Source organism: Sinocyclocheilus grahami, unplaced genomic scaffold (genome assembly GCF_001515645.1).
Source record: "Sinocyclocheilus grahami isolate Dianchi unplaced genomic scaffold, SAMN03320097.WGS_v1.1 scaffold753.1, whole genome shotgun sequence".
Taxonomy (NCBI): Eukaryota; Metazoa; Chordata; class Actinopteri; order Cypriniformes; family Cyprinidae; genus Sinocyclocheilus; species Sinocyclocheilus grahami.
Window position 1 is genome coordinate 196,748 of NW_015505932.1, and position 21,151 is coordinate 217,898.

Genomic DNA, 21,151 nt, shown 5'->3' on the forward strand with positions numbered 1-21,151 from the left:
TGTGTGTGTGTGTGTGTGTGTGTGTATGTGTTTGTTAGACCGGCTTAATGTGTTTTTGTAGTATGTTTGACTAGTTTAAGTGTTTATGTAGTTAATAAAACCTTACTTGTATCACACTTGACGTGTTCATTGTTTACTCATAACCGGAGTCAATAATCATGCAGATTTACGTTACAAACTTATAGAATTGTACAGTAAGAAAGTTATTTCCTTTAACCAGGAAATTAACGTTCTTAGAATTGACAAGACGGTTGGCCCTGAGTGGTCAGCTAAATATCTACAGTGGATCTAAAATATTAATAATTAATCATAATTAGTTATGGTTAATTATTCATATTTCCCCATGAGCTAAATTCGCTACACACCTTTTCCCCTAATCCCAAAAGGTGCAGGTGTTTCTACCGAGCTGAAAATTACAGCATTTGCAAACCTCGGCTGAACAGCTAGAGAATGAAATTAGCTCATCCCTTATGGGAGAAGAGATCAGAGCGATCAACACACAAAAATTTCAACTTCCATCTTATAGCAAAAACATTAGAAAACATTTAAGCTTAGAAAATTCTTCTAGGGAAAAACAAAACAATGCTTTGCTATTTCATTTGAATTATGTATTACTGATAAATCACCTATAGTCCAAAACTAAATATAACCATAACATTCAGAAAAGATGAAGAAGAAAGCCCAGTAATGGTTGTACAGTTACAATAAGTGCCTTGTTAGAATTAGCTTCAGGCTGGTCAGCCTAAATTATGTTTTATGTTGGTGTCTGTTTAAGATACAGTGCAGGGTTTTAAACTGCCATTCCACAATGCATTAGTCTGACAATGACCAACGGACAAAGCTCTGCTGTAAATCAGACACTTGCGAAACACCACCTCAGCACAACAACCAATAAGCCTTAATTAGGCCCGTATAGTCCAATTTGTTACCAGTTTCTCAGTGTGGCACTGTAATTGGCCAAACAGCAGAGCATATTATGTCTCAAATAAGGCAATATGGTGCTAATAAATTACAACTTATTAATGCAGGAGTAAATCACGTCAAGGACACAGAGCACCAATGGATATTATGATCAGACATTTATGAGCAAATAGAGACAAAATGCCAAAGCCCATGCTTTACTACCCAGTATATATGGCCAATACTTTAATTTAGGCTGTAATTATATTCATTTGCAATCATTTATGATTATGACAGCGATCTAAAACTGCCGCAGTGTTTAATACCAGTAGGTCTTCAATGAGATGTTGTACATTACTTTAAGACACACATAAACTGTGGTGTGCTAATAAGAGCGGAAAGTGTGAAAAGAGTGTGCTCTTATAATGTAACACCTGATGAACTATGATCACCAGTATTTTACCAGCTTGGTTCATTATTATGAATTCATGAAAAAGTTGAATTGCAGTGTTGACATTTTGCCAATTTGATGTTTTTGTTCATTTCAAAATGTACTAATACGTATTAAAATTAAAAGTTGTATCTGTTAATATTCATAGCTAACAGATAACAATGAACAGTTGTATTTTTATTAACTAACGTTAACAAAGATTAATAAATACAGTAACAAATGCATTTCTCATTGTTAATGTTAGTTAATGTATTAACTATCCTTAACTAAAGGCATTTTATTGTAAACCATTACCTCAGTCTAAGACGACAGGTCTTCGCAGATGATCTCATCATCAATTGTCTCTGTCAGTTCTCGTTCAAATTAAAATAAATATTGAGGACTGCAGAAATTGTGCGCAGCTGCAATTGGAAAACTATGCAGTTTGTTGTGGAGAACAATATCTAGCACAACATTTATGTGTTTCTTTCCACAATGGACGCATCTATTTAGCAGATCAAACACTGTAGCTATGCATATATGACACTTCAAACACGCTTGGCTCAGAAGTTTCCAATCTATAAATCCATCACCCGTGGTCTGGTTTCATTTGTAGACGGTCAGGATTCATTGCTAAGACTTGGGAATTGGAATATTCAATATATACTTTTTAAAGAATCCATCTGATTGATGTTTGTTTCACTATTTTCAAATTCAACTCCACAAACGCCCGCATTTTACTATAATGTCTTTATGTCGTATACATAACATTGTGGGTGGGACTAACAGAAACTGACAAATCATCAATTTGGGAAAACTAAGAAACTGCCTGTAATTGACCATGAAAACTTGAGTTTAATTATATATTTTTAACGAAATATATAAAATTGCAGTGAAATAAGATGATTATTATTATTTATTGTTTAATTTACTTACATCCACTTGGAAATACCAACTTCTCATTGGGTGGGCCACTGTTGAAAGTGTTTCGGCCCATGCCCACCCTTAGCCTCGCCACTGATGCTATATCGTTTATATTACCTTAATGCCTAATTGTGTATATTTTGCAGTTTAGAGCTGGGCGATAAGAAAGTTGACATATTACGAGCAGTCAATATTTGCTATACATTATATATCTCTTTATGTGAGTGTACTGTACCTATGCGGATAAAGCTGGATATACTTATAGCAGCTGCAAGTTAATAATGGATGGATTTATGAATTTGACTTAATTAACTCGAACAACTTAACTGAAGTTATGTGCATATTATAAACCTTTAAATCCTCTTTCTTTTGATGCATTCCAAAAGCAAACATTTCCACACTTGGAAGAAACTTTTTTTTTTTTTATTGTCCATTTTGTTTCAGAGATGGCAGCTGCTGTCTTTCATCTAAGGCTGGTCACAGGCAGTGTGTGAGGGTTGGTGTGCCAGCTGGTCATGTGATTCGTAGGTATGGGGCATTGCTTGAACCCTGTGCCCTGGACACCCGCTGATCAGATGCTGAATGGCCTCGGCAAGATGATTGGAAAATGCTGCGCTTCTCTGCATTCACATTCAGAATCGCTAAGAAATCTATCTCCCAGCACAAATATCAGGGTCCCTTTCAATTTCAGCCAAACAGGCTTCTCTTCTCTAACACAAGCTGCCAAAGAGGGAGAAGAGTGGAGCAGAGAATCTCCATGCCAACCAAGAAAATGGACTTCCTGAGCACAATTGCCCCTGTTCTTGTCACATTATTATCCTCTATTTGATTACAGAATTGCACATGAATTTCTCATGGGACAAAGGAATTAAAAATGTAACAAGTTAGTCCTGCGCCCAATCTCAAAATGTGTCTTTAGGCAAACGCGTCACCAAACTTTGTTTTCAGAGAAGAAAGAAAGAGACATTTGGAATCATTTGGTCTTCGGCTGCAGACTGGATTTTCAGGTGCATAATATTTATTCAGTGTCTGGGTGGAAGGAGTAAACAGATGCACATGCTGACTCCACACCTAACAGCATATGGGTAAGTCACAGGTTGACATTAATAATTCTGCCATGTTGCAACAGCCGACATTTCCTACCTGCTCCAGTTGTCCAAACCTTCTGCTTATGAATGTAAAGCATGGATACAAGGAAACAGACAGAGCGTGAGGGAGAATCGAGGAGAGAGAAGGAAAAAAAAAGTTGGAGAATAAGTGCATAATAATAATAACAAAAACAACAATAATAATAATAAGAATAAAATTAAAATGTAAAGTAATGAAAGCCTATTTCTGATCATTAAAGCTAGTGTTATACTTTCCATGTGCGCGAGGACCGCGTGATGTAAAAATCATCATCAGAGGGTGTATACGGAGGCTTTGCGGACATCTGCGTGCCTCCCAGTTTTTGTGACCACGCATTCAGTAGGCTACAAAAGCACCAACTACACATGCACTGGAAAAACAACATGTACACGCCGATCTACTGCGCATGTGTGGAATACGTCCGCCGAGCGGACTACCAGCATACACGTTCAGTAGTATAAATACAAGTAGTCCATGTACGTGTCCGAACTGGAGTATAACCGAGGCTTTACTCACCCTCATGTTATTCCAAACCTGTATGACATTCTTTCTTCTGTAAAATATAAATGGAGATTATCTTCCACACACACAAATAGATCAGTGCCTGTCAAGCTCAACAACAAAAAAAGTCTATAAAAATAGTTCATATGGCTTCTTCACAAGTCTACTGAAGCCATACGGTAGCTTTGTGTGAAAAAAAACAAAAAAAACCTACACCTGCTAAAAGTCTTGCCCTCCACCATAGCGCTCAACCAACCAGTGATGTCTGAACTTCATTTTTTCATCTGAACTTCAACTTCATAGGTCTTTAGAAGAACTGACATATTGCATAGATATTGTCATATTGGACCATTTTAATAATTTGACAGGTACTGGTTACTATCTACTAACTTGCATGAAAAATTACCTCTTTGACTCTTTGCAATTGTGTGTATGTGTGTGTGTGTGTGTGTGTGTGTGTGTGTGTGTGTTACACAGACAAGCACTACTAGGGCAAGTAAATAAAGACATGATTATTTTTTAGGTAAACAGTCCTTTTAAAAAAAATAAAAATAATAAAACTCAGTTATGTATTTGAGGTTTAAAAATAAAATAAAACAGCTTGCAAATCTGTAATTGGAAACAGAGACTGTGGCACAAGAAATGCCACTTTTCACTAAGATAAACTGTATATTTGGTAAGAAGCAGGAACAGATCTTGTCCTCTCCAAAATAAATTACCTTCAGCAAAATGAATATTAAAAAAAATGTCATGGCAGCTTTATGTGTTTAGAGTCATGATGTTCTTCATAAACCCATTCTAGCTGCAATAATGTATTTTGCAATAAACTGTAGGGTTGATGCGTCTCACTGGATAATGTGGTGTGAAGCTAATATTCACTTAATGCAGTAGAATGGGTTGAATGCTCAGAGAATCGTTTAGGCCCTATACTGCTTTATGGTGTGTGCCTGCTCCATTATGCTCACCCTTATTACAAAAACATTAAATAGTTAAGGGGAACTTATTTAAACTTTACAAACTAATCCTCGTGGAGGGAACTAATTCTAGCAATTGATGGAGCATGCCTCTCTCACTAAGTGCACTTTCTTGGAATGCATTCAACTGGATCTTGATTAACAATGGTAATCAATCCAGTCTTTCACCATCTTTTTTTTTTCTACCTCTGTTTAGTACTGATAGTGTGGCTGCATCAGTTGTGAATTTGCACCAAACATTTAAGCAAAAATGCTAAACTATTCCAAAATAGGCCACTGTATAAACTTACCTAAACTTTATTTTCTGCAATAGAAGAAAACATTTCTTCACACACTATTCTTGTTTGAATGGAATATCTTTTGATCCATCCTTCACAATATTATTTGCATGGAAATTCGTTTTTTAATATATACAGTATATATTTTTCAATCCAGCATCATTGTCAGCTCACATGCTAAGGCACTAGCCAGGACTTTGCCTGAACAAATATTTAAAAACCATGGTGTTTGTTTTGCACTCATGGACTTATAGATCAAGCCAGCTGCCTGATAAGCAACTAAATAAATTAATAATGCTTTAGCCATATAGTGCATAGTGCACAGTTCACTAGTGGATGTCGATCCAAAAATGAGTTGCAAGACTTAATAGCGTCATGGACAGTACAGTGCTAGATCCAAATAATACATAACTTCAAGGAGAACAAAATGCTTCCCATAGCTTGTGTTGTCAATATCAATATCTGTGAACTGACCTGTAATCAAGCTTTATGTGATCTAAGCACAAATTCATCCTTCACTTTGAAATATGAGTAGTAATAATAGTGATAATAAAAAATAATGTTTGTTCAATGTGTCAGGCTGGTTTTACAAACATCCTAAATCTTAGTATCATCATGCTCAAATGGTGTCTGTCTGGCACAATAGACAGCACAAACAAGATAAGACACTCCAAAGTAAAAGTAGACACTCCATATGTTACCGAAAGTTTATAATAATAATAATAATAATAATATTAATAATAGTAATGAGACATTTTGATCACAGGGAACATATTTTTTAAGGGGCACCACTGACAGTTCTGGCACTTCATCTAAAGACTGTGAGTCATGATAGTCTAGTACAGTAATTTATGATTTTATATGCAAGGGAGACAGGTTCAAATCATGATCTGATAATTTTTTTTTATAATGAACAAAGCAAAATTGCAACTGAACTTTTGTCCTGAATTTTCATTGTGTAGAAAACAAAAGATTGGCTATTTTAATAACTGTACTTTGTTTCATGGGATAAATAAATAAATAAATAACCCCCTAATAATAATATTAATAATAATAATAATTATTATTATTATTATAAACTATTATTATTTGTAATAAAACTTCAGGTTTTCATTACAATAATTACTGCTGTGTCCTCAGACCTATATACTTATTATATAATATTATATAATTGATTTGTGACCTGAAGCGAGATCATTCATGTTTAACACCTTTACTGTCGCTATTTCAAAGTCTGGCACTGATTTAGTCTTCCAAGTATTCTGTAACTTATAGTTACAATTGAATTTAAACCATCAGCAATGAATACCACAAGACTAAACTGCTCTTTATCTCTTCTTTTAGATATGCATTTTGTTAGTCTGTTCTCTGCAGTGCTTCAGAGACACACATATTCTCTATATAAGTTTTTGGCCTTTCAACAAAAGTCATTTTCACAAAAGGCTGACATGTATGGATATATTATACACATCTTATTAAATGCCAAAACTCTTCAGTTGTGTTGTGTTGACAAATTAATATTTTTCACAATTTTGGATGGATTCCCCAACCACCAACACAAAAACTACTTAATTTTGCACAAAATCACATAATTTACACATTTTGTCTTCAAAATGGCAAATTCACCAAAGGCTATGACTTTGGGGGTACTGATAATTTTGTACACACCCATTGTGAAACTTAATAATCAAATGTAAAAACGCTTCTTTGTCTTGGTGTGAATAGGCATAACACCTCTGCTTGATCTAACGGAATGCCAGAAATACCTTGCACATATATTTCAGCATTATCAGCTTTGTGCTGGAACCTGCATTCATTGTGTAATCCGTCATAACGACTAGAATAAAGGTTATGCTTATTTTTGGAAGTTTTTAACCTCTCAGAGTGTCCATTAGTCTCGCACCTTGCAGCAATCTGACAGAATAGAGGGGACAGGCTGAAAATTTGAACTTACGGGGAGAAAAAGCGAAGAAAAAAGAAACTACTGACAGCGTCATCATGGGCAGCCAGTAGATCTCTGTCATCTCTGTAAATTAACCACCCCCAGCAAGTATGCTATGTCATAGATCACAGGAAATTGGTGGATGTATTATTTCAGCAATATAGTTCGGTAGAATCTGTAGATCTTTTTGGAGTGTTTCGGCTTCTGTTTCAGTCGAAAGATATGTGGGCTTATGTTGCATTATTTTTCCAAAGCGAGAGGTGACAGTCTACTTCCTTTCTACCTGTCCAGATGAGTGAGTTCTTTATATGCGTTCTTTATCTACTCAATTAACACAATATTACTCCACTATTATATCGCCCTCTTGAAAATAATGATATCATTATCATCAGTTTAACAATCACTCGTAATCAAGAGAACATTTGCAGATGGTTATGCATAATGGCCATGATTTTACCATCGATGAGAGTGCGATCTATTATTTCAAACTATGTTCATGCAACTGCAAATCATTCTTCTTGTGCCTCTCACCACTACACCAAATTAACATTTTCACTTAAGTTTGTTTATGATTTATCAGTTTTATAGCATTGACTAAGATTGTCTTTCCATTCATGTCTCGCGCCAGCAAATTTGGACAAATGTGAGTAAATTTGCAGCAGAGACCCGTTGGCTGCCTGCTCGAGTGTCTTGCATACCAAGTGTGTCCGGAAAGAGGGAACTGTGTCTCTCTTCTCTCCAGGCCACAGCTCTTAAGAGTTTGCTCACATTTCCCCCACTGTCATGCAAAGATAAAGGGTGAAAATCATGTCAATAATTTCAGCATGAGGGAACAAATGGGAGAATTTATATTTATAGTTTATTTCTCTTTTTGTTAAGAGCAGAATAGGCTTCAAGGACTCCCTCAGAGCCAGAAATCATTCACCAGTGTCCTTGCCTTGGCAATCGTATCATGGTACGTATTAAGTGGCTTTGGCGATGAGACCGTGTCATATTAAAAGAGACGAACTGACACGCTTTTCTGCAGTTGTCTCATCAGTTCCAAATGACCACTGATAATTTACTAAAGTGAGATATTTCATATTCAAGTTGAAATTAATTACAGTATCATCCATATAATGGCAGAAAAAGCTGTAGAATAAAACATATTGTTCTCTTTAATTGCTACAATGTCTACGTTTACATGTGCCCTTATAAAGCAATTAAAGCATTACTCTTGAGTTGGAGCTCATGCCAAAAGAATACTGTGATTATATTAATATGAATATGTTCATAATCATAGTAACCACAAATACAGTACAATTTGTGAAGTACTAAAGTTTGACTCACTCTATAAGCATGTCTTCACTTTAAACACACTTCTTCCACTGGTGCAGATGGATAACATGTTATGCTCACAAGGTTTTAAAACATAGGGGAGGCCACACGTCTGGACATAGACACCCCCTAAAACAATCTATTCTGGCCAACATGCTACCTGAAACAACATTTTTTTTAAACAAACATAAATTAAATGAATAATCACAAACATAAATGTTATTGCATATTCAATAAGAGACAATCAAAACAGTGTACTAAAATATTGATACATACATAAAAAAAATTCATACGCAAAAGTATGTGTGTGAAATAAGAACAGGTTGCTGAAAAACATTTAAAAATATTATATTTTTAATCGCTTTCAGCAGATTTTTATACACAATAATATTGTGCAGATTTATCAAGAACATATCATTATGGAAACCTGTTGAGAATTGCGACGGAGATAAGCACACAATAATTACATTCTATTTGAAAATGAAAAAAAAGCTGTATTACTCCTTGCCAATGATTAATTAATTAAATATTATTATTGTTGTTTTTTTGTGTGTAATCAGATGTCCACTAGTCAGTTAATGGCAATATTTGGCAGTTTAATTAAAGAAGTGCTTATTTGATGAAGGGGCTTGAAGTGTGTTCTGTGGAGTGCTGTATCATTTTGCATGTACTTGTTTCATCCGACATGTGTTAATTATATATTGTGCGCCACTTCAGTAAAATGAATGTCATTGTCTGACATAGTTTATGTTACTTATTGTTGTTCTCATTGTCAAACATACAATGACCCTCTCTTAGTAAAACATTATAATGATTATATATATATATATAATTAATGTTGTATAAAAGTTTCTAGGATTGATAACTGAATGCTTACCACCAAATGTTTATAAGAAACATTTACTATATGTTTTTCACTGATTATTAAATAGTCCTCAGATCTTGGATCTTCAAATCTTTAAATCTTCGAATCAAACAACATGCCCTTAGAAAACACCCATATCTACACATACCTTGGGATAAACATGAGCACCATCATCATCTACAAACCAATAATGCATGCAGAGCAGAATTAGGACTATACAGTACCCACCAATATAACACATTAGAAAGGGGCAATACATAATATATTATTTAGAAATTCACACTGTGAATGTCAGTACAGTGCTCACCTCAAAGAAGCAACCAACACATGCATTTCAAAATAAGTACCTGTAATGAAAAACCAGTACATAATCAAACTAATATAAATGACAGCAAGTCAGTGATATGTATATACTGATAATGGTAATACAATACATATGCCATCACTTCAATACTGCAGCATTTTTTTGAAAACCAAAATAATCATTAAAAAACAGTAAACAGACAAACTACCCATTGCATGCAAACTATCCAATGTACTGTGTGGCAGCAATTCAAAGCAGATCACAGCAAACCAATACATAGTTCAGCAAACCAATACATATGCTTTAAGGCCAGAGACACAATAAACAAAAGATACAGTTTAATAGAAGCAAATATGCATGTTCGTACTAATATTATGATTAAATGTATCTGCCTTTAAACTGTATAATAATCTTCACACAATATGCATATATTATTTCCTGAGGAGCACCCTGTAGATCAGAGACACATTTTTCCCATTTCACAACCCACCACAAAGACTTCCATTTGCATTTACATGGAGCAATGTATTCCGATTACAATCAGTTTAAAAGTCAAATATAAATTAATGTAAACACCTCAATCAGAATAAAAATGTTGAATGCAATAAATGACTGTCATGTCGATCTAAAATTCTCTTTCCATTCATCGTCAAGTGGTGCAGGATGACGTTGTCCCACAAGTGCTTGCTTCAGACTCTTGTTTTGGGTGCGGGAATGTGCGTTTTTACTGCTTGATTAATTAAAGCATCATTGCACAAAACTTCATGTGCTTGTCATCTCCTAATTAGGACCTGGATAAGATAAAGCTAATTTTTTTATAAATTTTTTTTTAAACAAATAAAATAAATGGAGGATGGTTAGTATGCACGAATATACAGAGTTTCCCGCTGTTTTTGCAGAGTGCACACGTCAAAATATTAATTCTGATTTGAAGCTTGCAAATCAGCCCGATCACTTTATTTAGCGTTCATGTAAACACTACGTTCAGATTCATCGATCAGAATTATTTCATTCCGATTGAATTTTTTTTCAAATATTTTTACAAAAACGAATATTATCACAGGACCTCAGTGTTCGGCAAAAAATGGTAGGCCATTTGCGTGGGAATTTTTACTTTACAAATTACAGACATGGACGATTCGCATGGGATTAAGATCACAGACAACTTCCGCAATTATTACAAATGACTGGAGGTCACCAGGTAATACTAATCCCATGTGAATAGGGCTTAAGCATTAATGTAGGAAAGTCCCTTATACTGGAGAGCGGCCACGGTTGAAGTGTTTCTTGGAGGTTATAGTACATTGAGGAATATGACTTTTTACATTTGCCATTGTGACCTGTAAATGCCAAAAAAAACGTTCCCATTGCAGTTTTGCGAATTATTCCTTTTTCGCATTGCCTGAAAAACTACCTCATGCAGGCGTAAAAACTTTTTTGCGATATATGGGCGTTTTCGCGAAATTTACGTGTTTCCTTTAAGCATATTTTTAATTCACAATTTCAATTTCGCAATTTGAAGGGTAATGGAAACGCGCCTAATGAGATGATATAGTAAGTTCATATGGCTCTGATCCCATGGTAACAGCACATGAAGTCTTTTCCAAAGTTAATTTTAATAGTAATTATATAAAAAATATTTATAGTAACTGACAGTGCATGACAGCCATCTGTGGTTTCCCAGTGGTTTACATTAAAGACAGTTAAGCATTATGTGAATTAAAACAAAAGAAAACAAAAGAAAACATAATACTTATGTTTACAAAACTTGTTTTATGTAATAAAACTGGACAAGTGCTGAATAATTTCCCACTAATTCTTCCAAATAATTATTTTTGTGAATTATAATGTTTGACAAGGATTGTGGGTGACTGGATGATGCAAAGGATACAATTAATGCATCCTTCTAAACATGCTAAATGAAGGACGTGAAACAAAGGCTTCCTTACAAGGATCTTTCAAACTGTGATTGCCGTCGATGGTGCTTGATGCCGAGATTAAAATCTGACCTGCCATAAAAGACCACAGGATGCATCCTTCCAATTAAGAAGCATATCTGGAATTTCCAGCAGTGTCTTGTGATTGGTTCATGTTCACTAGTCTTGTTCATGTTCATTAGTTTTGCCTTGTGATTACTTTATGTTGATTTAGATTGTTAACTCATTTGTCCCGTTGATTATTCTTGCCTTGTGATTGGTTCATGTTGAATTAGTTTTGGTTCTCCTGTGTATTTAAACTCTCTTGTTTGCTTTGTCTAAAGTTTTTTTTTTTGGCCTTGTATTGCACTTGTGCTTGTGTCTGTGTAAATACAATTAAACTTGATTTAAAGTTTTATCTTGCCTTCTGAGGTTTGTTACAAAATCTAAATAAAATAATTTTGTGTTCCCCTTCAGGAACTCGAGCTGCATCGAGTCGCTTTGCGTGACCGCGTTCTGAAGCACGTGTCAAATCCGTCCAATGGAGCAGCGAGACGTCACGAGCAGGGTGACGTAAGCACCAGAAAGCATAAAAGCGCATCCGGCAGGGTGCAAACCAGCTTCTGCCCTTCAGTAGCGCTCTGTGTATGTGTCTGTCTATTTACTGTTGTCTGTCCGCACAAGCACTCATATATATAAAACAATGAGAAAGCAATGGCGAGCAAACGGCATTACAAATGCTGTGTTTCTCCCTGCCCACGATATCTGGCGGCGGGGGATACACACAATTTGTGTGTCGTTTGTTTAGGAGCGAAGCATGCACGGCCAGCTTTCGAGCAGCTGATTGTCATCACTGCGAGCTCTCGCTGCGCACGCTCCGCTCTCGCCTGGCTGCGTTTGATGACAGCGGCCAGGCTCGCGATCCCGCTGGCAGCGGTCCCACTGTTGCCGAGGCACAGCGCAGACTGTTGTCGTGGGGATCGCGGGTGGATTTAGCGGAGGGATCCGAGCCGGGCTCGTCCTTTTCTCGATCCTCAGCCGTTAGATCCGCGGCTAGATCCCCCCCCGAGAGAGAGAGTGAGCCAGACGCTTCATCTATTTTCCTCCGAGGAGGTGGATGTGATGAGTGTCGAGACAGAGGAGACTGTGGACTCGCCACCACAGTCCCTCGCGTATGAGGGTTCTGAAGAATGAGCAGTCCATGACTCAATATTATTTTCAAAACAAAATACTAGCCCAATGGCTTTCTTTTGTTTTGTGGTCCCTTTCAGTTCTTCAACTAAGATCGAATTGGGGTCTTATCATGCAATATGACAAGCAATAATCATAAAGACAACCAAATTTGCATATAACATATCAGCTGGCTTAAGATTGACAATAAGCATACGATAGAGGTGCTATTTGAATTGAGCTTGTCACTGTCTAAATGGTCATAGGTGAACTCCATTGTGCACTTCTCTTTACATACAGCACTCAATGGTGCTCTCAGGTCACAATTCATAGGCTAACATGCAAATACACAACATTTATGTCAGAATGTCTTATTGAAGCACAAGCCTACTTAGGCAGACAATTATTCTTTGCTCTTGTGCCTGACAAATGAGCGATCATCTAATCTGTTTGCAGCTCTTGAGTATAAACTGCTGAGCAACACTTGGAGAGCTTTTTTCCCCTTTCACCCAAACTTTATCACCATCAGACATCAGGCATTAATCAGCCCAATTATGAACCCAAAACCCTGGGGCTTGTCTTCAGGCTTAGCAACCAAATAAGATGCAAAGCTGAGACATTCAAAGAATTTCTAACTCAGGAATAATACATTCCCTTGGCTCCACTGTGAATGTTTGTCCCCAAGCACAAGGTGCAGATAATTTAAACACATAAGCAGGTTCTTGGCGTACCTTAATCAACGCCGACGGGGCATTTTAGCAAAGAGAGAGGGAGGTAATAAAGATATAACACTGGTGCAACCTGGGGACTTGGTGCTGCAGAAACATGCAGTATTGCAGGCCTGGGGGTAATGAGCAACGAAACTCCTGACTAGAAGTGCTCCTGGTGATTTCTGCACATGTATGAACCCTAACATACACCTACAATACATTGACACAGCTTGTGAAGGCTACTATTAGACAAGTTTGAACCTGATTAGTAATATTGTTGGATATTTTTGAAGGCTGTCACTTAACATGTTAATTTAATTAATTAGTTATGGAAAATAGCATGATTAAAATATGCAGTTTATGCACTGGCCCCGCCCCAGACGTGTACGCCTTCTTACATTTCATACAGTAGACTGTTGTCTTTTGGGGGTATTTTCACAGCCAAAGTTAATTTGCGATTAATTAGATTAATTAATTGCCACATTATTTAATTAATTAGTTAAATATTAGGCCTAATATTTTTCATTTGATAAACTTTTACTTACTTTGCTTACTCATTTGCAATATTATTTACTCTCAAAGACTGTCAAATAAATCTGAAATATGTTTTGTATTGCACAGCATCCTTCCCACTTCAAATAATTGCCACATTATTTAATTAATTAGTTAAATATTAGGCCTAATATTTTTCATTTGATAAACTTTTACTTACTTTGCTTACTCATTTGCAATATTATTTACTCTCAAAGACTGTCAAATAAACCTGAAATATGTTTTGTATTGCACAGCATCCTTCCCACTTCAAATAAAGGTGATCCGCTATCACTGCATGCCTGAGAGGACTGTGAGAGTATTATTTTATAATATAAAATCAGCATAAAGTACTTAACAGAACTGAGTGAACTGTGTGATTATGAACAATAATGGCAAATTAACACAAGAAGCCTTAAGAGCAGCCTTTTTTTTCACACACTACCTAGTCTGTGGATAATGTTCATAATAAAACTTCCTTAAACCAGATGTCAGCACTGAAATCCCACATCAAACTGATACATGAAACCATTTTCCCAAAACAAACATACCTCAAAAAATTATTAGCGCCATTCCCACAATGTATTAAAGCTGAGCAATGCTGAAGGCAGAATGGTGAGAGCCTTTCTCAATGATAAAGTGCCTTCCCCATCAGGTCTCACTCATACAGAGTGAAAATAGAGGAAATTTATCAAAGAGGTCACTTTAACACATTCTAGTCTTCACTCTATCTCTCTCTAAGTGAAGGAAAGATAAGTGCCACTGATGTGACATGACTTCCAAATTTACGTAGCTCAAGTATATAGAATTTACTAAAGTTTACAGATACGACATAATGGCATAATATGAAGTTATTTTAGGCATAAGTTGAATGCATAATAGGCGGGGTTGGACATGTTGATTTCTTAATTTTGATGGATTCTCCTTTTGATTAACCAATATCGATTGTTTAATCCCTAGGGTTGGTCTATGCTAGATCGATTCTTGGGATCTAGCATAGATCGATTATTGGGATTGAAAAATGGCATTAAGCTTTGTACTTCATTAATTTCGAAATGAAGCAAAGATTCATATTTAAAGTTGTCAATTATATCTCGAAATTCAAACTATAGAGCTCTTTAATGTAGCGTGACAGATCACTGTAACCTCCTCAGTACAAGCGGCAGCACTGAGCGCACGTGAACCGATCATATCTTCCTCTTTACTACCAATTACTGCAAGGAATGAACATGAATGAACAAAGTATTTTGAAAGAAACATTACAACTTACCAAATTGTATCTTGTAATTACTCATGTAATCACTCATGTAAACTCTAGAAAGAAGCATTTTGCTAAATATATGCACTACATTACATATTCATAATATTTTTACTTTTCTTCAATATTTAATATAGAGCCATATTTGAATAAATCCGTCATGACATCCACTGTTTAAATCTTGATCAAAAGTTACACGTAATGGCTACATTTTCTTTAAACTGGTTATTCAAAATCATCCTCTGATTCTCCGGATAGTGTCTAAGTCACAGCATATCCCCATAATTGCTGCTTTCTGCTTTTGATGAGTGATGAAAGCAAAAGCGAGTAGAAATAAATGTTGTTGGGTATTACACTGTTTGTTCAGTGTTAATTATCAGGAAGCACCATCCTGTTGTCGAGAAATGAGTTCTGCTTTACAGTGGATTTCCTTTGCAGCTGTTAGGTAATCATAGTTAACCATGCGATTGCATTCTTTGACTTCAGAGATTAAACTTCTCTTCATCTACACTATTTAATATGTATGTTTTAGACAGCTGATTGGCAGGAAGATAGAAATTTACTTTAAATTATTTAAATTAGTTGTCGTTTATGGAACAGAATTGGTTAAAACATGAATAAATCTTGAATAAAGATAAAAAGCTCTACCTTGTAAAAACATTTAAAAAAATACTCCCTTCCTATAAATAGCAACGAAGCAGTGATCTTTAAGAAACTGCAGTTGTCCCCTCGGCCTTTCATTATGAATATGTCTTTAATATTGAATCTCTCTATAGCTGCTGCTGCATTTTTTTCCCCCACACTGACCTCTGTGGCATCACCTCTCTGAGCGCTGGCCCAGCATGCAGGAGACAGAACAGCATGTCAGCTGTTGCACGTTTAATGATTAAAGCGAGTCAGCACCTTTAGCCCGTGGAAAAGTAATTTGAAGACTCTCCTAAATTCAGTTGTGTCACTTTAAAAGGTCAGACTGTAGGTCCAGGATGAAACTACACTGCATGTTTTGCTGCTTCATTATCACATTATCATATATCTGTGCAGCCCAAACTATTCTCTGAGTCCTGGCTTTGATAACTCAATGCTAGTGAAGGCTACCATTCCTAGGAGGACAGATGTATGCTCTAGGTGCTCAACAAGTGAGCCAATCTGCCACGCTGTTACTAGAGGATGAGATACACCTGCTTAGGTGACCACAGTGCCACACAGTCCTTGTATCAGACAAAAGCTGGCTGGGAGCTCCAGAGGGCTCACTCTTATAGGGGATTTTCTCCTCGAAAGATACAGACTGAGGCAGTCAGAGAGAATGAGGGGATGAGAGTGATAGAAACATCCCTCACAGCAGCTGAGCAGCAATGACACAGACATCTGCGGCCATGCTCCCCTCCAACAGGAAGCGTTTAATTTTTGCTTTCGACACAGTGACAGTCCAATCTTCCCTCGGTAATTACGTGTTATTAATCTGATGTTATCCTTCTCCGCTTGAGGAGGACCTTGGTTTTGGCAGTGCAATTATTGACACTGGCTGGAGTCTACGGTTCCTATGGCTTTGAATGGGTATGTCTAGGCCTGATTATACTGTCATTAAAGGAATATTCCGTGTTCAATACAATTTAGGCTCAACTGCAACGCATGTTGCATAATTCTGATTATATCAATAATTATATATATATTGTCACGGGTCGAGCACACGACAGACACAGGGGGTGTGGCGTCAGGCCTCGGAGAGGCTTTTATTGACAAATAAAAATCAATCGCCTGGCATTTAAACGGCGGCGGTGATGAGGCTCTATTTGGTTCAGGTATGCCCCATCACACGCCGCCAGCCCCGGCTGTTTCAGCGCCCCTCCTCTCACACACCCACTCCCGTCGGGAGCCTGGCGAAGGGCAGCGATTATGGGACGGGGTGATGATGATAATTAGGGGGAGGAAGCCGACTCGTCACAATATTTACGCATTATTTTTCACATAATTTACCTTCCTGGCGAAGGGCGGCGATTAAGGGACGGGGTGATGATGATAATTAGGGCGGAGGCAGCCGACTCGTCACAATATATATATATATATATATATCAGCGATCTAAATCATCAATCACAATCAAGCACATTGTCTGGTCTCCATTATGGATAAAGACTCATCGCTCATGCCAAGCTACTTACCTGAATTCCTGTTCCAAGTCTCCCAATCTCCTTCGTCTTCTCCTGGTGTTCCTGTGTGTGTGATTCAATTACTTACCTGCATCCAATCCCCGATACCATCTCCTAGGAAAACCTTCCGTCATCTCATGCTCTCCAAAACCTGGTAACAGATAACACCGTCATCAGTATCCTTGCTCAACTCAGTAAAGACTCCTTATTTGCCATTTATCACCTGCTTCTGCTATACCCTGACATCTGCACAATAAACCCGTCTGTTTGATTCCAACCTGTCTGTGTCTTGAGTCTGACTACACGTTACAGAAGACCAGACCATACCACCATGAATCAGATCGATGTGGACTCATTCCAGGAGCTGGTGGATTCACTTCGCCGTGTGCTCACTCCTCCTGTTACCATCGCACCAGCACCCGAACCGGTTTCCCCACCAGTCACTTCTTCACCCGGACCGATCTATGCTGCCAGTCCCATGGTCAATCCGGCGCCCTACTCTGGTTCGGCAGACGATTGCAGTGGATTCCTCCTGCAGTGTTCGCTCGCCTTGGAGATGCAACCACATCGTTTTCCAACTGAGGGGACTAAAATCTCCTTTATTCTGTCTTCATTAACAGATCGAGCGCTCCGATGGGCAGAATCAATGTGGTAGCAGAATGGACCAGTCACTCAATCCTCGAATGCCTTTATTACTCACTTCCGTGAAGTCTTCGGTCAGCCAGTAGGAGATGCTTCAGTTGGTGAGAAATTATATCATCTGAAACAAGGCAAAACCTCAAGATTATGCTCTACGTTTCTGTACTCTCGCAACCTGAGGTGGTTGGAACGAGCGCTCCTTGTTAATGACTTATCGCCAAGGACTAGAGCCCTCTCTGCAGTTGCATCTCTCCGCTTATGATAACACCATGGGGCTCAAGCGTTTCATCCAACTCTCCATCCGGGTGGCAAATCGGATTCACGGCTGTATGGAGGATAATCAATGCCAAAATCCACCCGTTCCGCTCCGCCAACCAGAGCATCCCAGCCCTCCAGAACCACAGTATGAACCTCATGCAAGTTGACAACGCCTGGTTGTCCTCGGCCGAACGGCCAGCGATTCATTGAACGAGCCGTATAACATAAATTCTGCAATGGATATTAATATCCAAAGTATAGTGAAAGCACTATTTATTAGCACAGTAACAAGATCGGCAGTTTAAGACATTAACTTGTAAGCACAAAACACAAGATACTTATCTTTTCAATATAAATAAGGCTTTATTAGATAAATTTAAGACATATAAACTAGTCTAACACATAAACACACGTACTCACACATTTAACACAAGTTGCAGGAAGAAGAAAGTGAGGAAAGAATGAGTTTAAGAGAATGAAAATGTGAAATCCCAAGTTTAAAGCAATTGCATAGACCTGAACAACCATCAATCACTTAATTAACCCTCAAATTGAGTTCCTCGAGGTTAAAAATGTATATTAAATGCACCAGTTCAGCTAGAATCTGGAGGTACTTGCGTTGCCTGTGTGGGGGGTTCCCTTTGTTCTCGTTGTTGCAGAAAAGGGGGTTTCCCCGAGGTTGCAGATTGGCTGGAAGTTCAGTAGTTGTTGAAGTGATGCCTTGGGAAGTCAATCGTTGGGCGTTGGCTGAAGATGCGGAGTTGTGGGCTGGTTGAAGTTTTGAAGCGTTCGGTCACAGACTCGCTGGTGAACTCGGAGACATTAAGTTGCGGCAAAACTTAACTTGGAAAACGAAACTCTCAATGGAAAAGAAAATAAATTGAAGTAGAGGAATAGAAATAAAGTTGATGAGACAAGGTCGTGTTTTTCCTCATGGTTTTGGGAGGAGCAGCTGGCATGTAAGCCAGAGCACGCTCAAAGAGCGCTAAAAAGCAAAGCTTAAAAAGCATAACTAAAATCTAAAAGCAGTGGCTAAAAAGCATGCCTAACTTGACTAAAAAGCTAGAAGCATGACTAAAAAGCACGGCTAAAAGCCATGACTAAAAAGCAAAATTTGATGGTGTCCTGAGTATTTAAACCGGGTTGTTGGCCACATCCCAAATGGTGCCTTGACCAATTAGATATTGTCTTTGCTCAGGGTGTTATATTTTTATCCTCCCAATTCATAAATCAACATGTGATCTTATCAGTCACATGGTCTGAATTTTCCCGCTCTTGCAGAGTATAATTTTGGACATGATTTCTATAACAAAAATATGATACATTTAACAAAGAATTGATTGGAAGAAACGTTTCAAGCAAGAAGATTCAAACACACACATACTAAACATGAATATGAACCCTTAAGCTATTCAATAGTTATTAAAAAGACATACACAATAAGTGATTAGAACATGATAGTCAAATGTGTTGGTTACATACATGATATGGAGTTAAGCAATGGACTGATATTTGTTTATAAGTCCTTTTGAGTTCATTTTGGTGCATCTACATCTGTAAAAAACAGTTTATGTGCCTTTCTGTGAACATGAGGACATGTTATGTGAAGACCAGAGAGGTTAAAAGGTCTCCTAAGGAATCTCTGGTTCTTGTCCTCTAGGTGGGGGAAATCACCCAACGCAGTTTCTACTAATGATTTTCCTCATGTGATGGTCATGACTTGCTGTGTCTTTGACCATTAATCTTGGTTACTTGCCCCAAATTTGACAATCTCCTTGGAATTGTCAATAAGTGTTCTTTTGTTTTAATGCTGTAAGCTGCTCAAATCCCGTATAAAATTAAATCAATAACTGGAAGTCCCCTCGGCCAAGGACAGGTTTGACACTGCTGCGTGTTGGCCAATTACACGTGGAAAACATTTGTCTGTTGGTTCACAGCTGGGATTGTCCTAGGGTGCCCATGTAGCAAGGCTACATCCTTCCATCTACCTCCCCTTCTGCTTCTAGCTTTTTCTTCGTGGCCAAGAAGGTCGGAGGCTTGCGGCATTGCATAGATTACCGGGCTCTAAACAAAATCACCGTCAAATACAGGTATCCACTTCCCCTCATCCCATCTGCACTAGAACAGCTACGGGGAGCCAGGATCTCAATCAATAACTGGAAGTCCCCTCGGCCGAGGACAGGTTTGACACTGCTGCGTGTTGGCCAATTACACGTGGAAAACATTTGTCTGTTGGTTCACAGCTGGGATTGTCCTAGGGTGCCCATGTAGCAAGGCTACATCCTTCCATCTACCTCCCCTTCTGCTTCTAGCTTTTTCTTCGTGGCCAAGAAGGTCGGAGGCTTGCGGCATTGAATAGATTACCGGGCTCTAAACAAAATCACCGTCAAATACAGGTATCCACTTCCCCTCATCCCATCTGCACTAGAACAGCTACGGGGAGCCAGGATCTTCACCAAGCTGGACCTCAGAAATGCATATAACCTCATTCGGATACGTGAGGGGGACGAGTGGAAAACTGCCTTTGTGACACCTACTGGCCATTATGAATATATTGTCATGCCGTACGGTTTGGACAAAGCCCCCTCCGTATTCCAGGGTTATATGAATGGGGTATTCCGGGAGTACCTACATCGCTTCGTGCTGGTCTACATTGATGACATCATTGTGTACTCCCTGCATGAGGCTGAACATCACCTGCACGTCTCTGAGGTCCTCCAACGGCTCAGAGAACACCAATTGTTTCTAAAAGCTGAGAAGTGCACTTTCCACCAGGCTTCAATCCAGTTCCTCGGGTATCAGATTAGTTCCCAAGGTATCAAGATGGACGAGGGGAAGGTTGAAACCATCAAGACCTGGCCCAAACCCACTACTATCAAAGAACTCCAGCAATTCCTAGGTTTTTCGAATTTCTACAGGAGTTTCATTCACAACTACAGCTCCATTACAGCCCCTTTGACC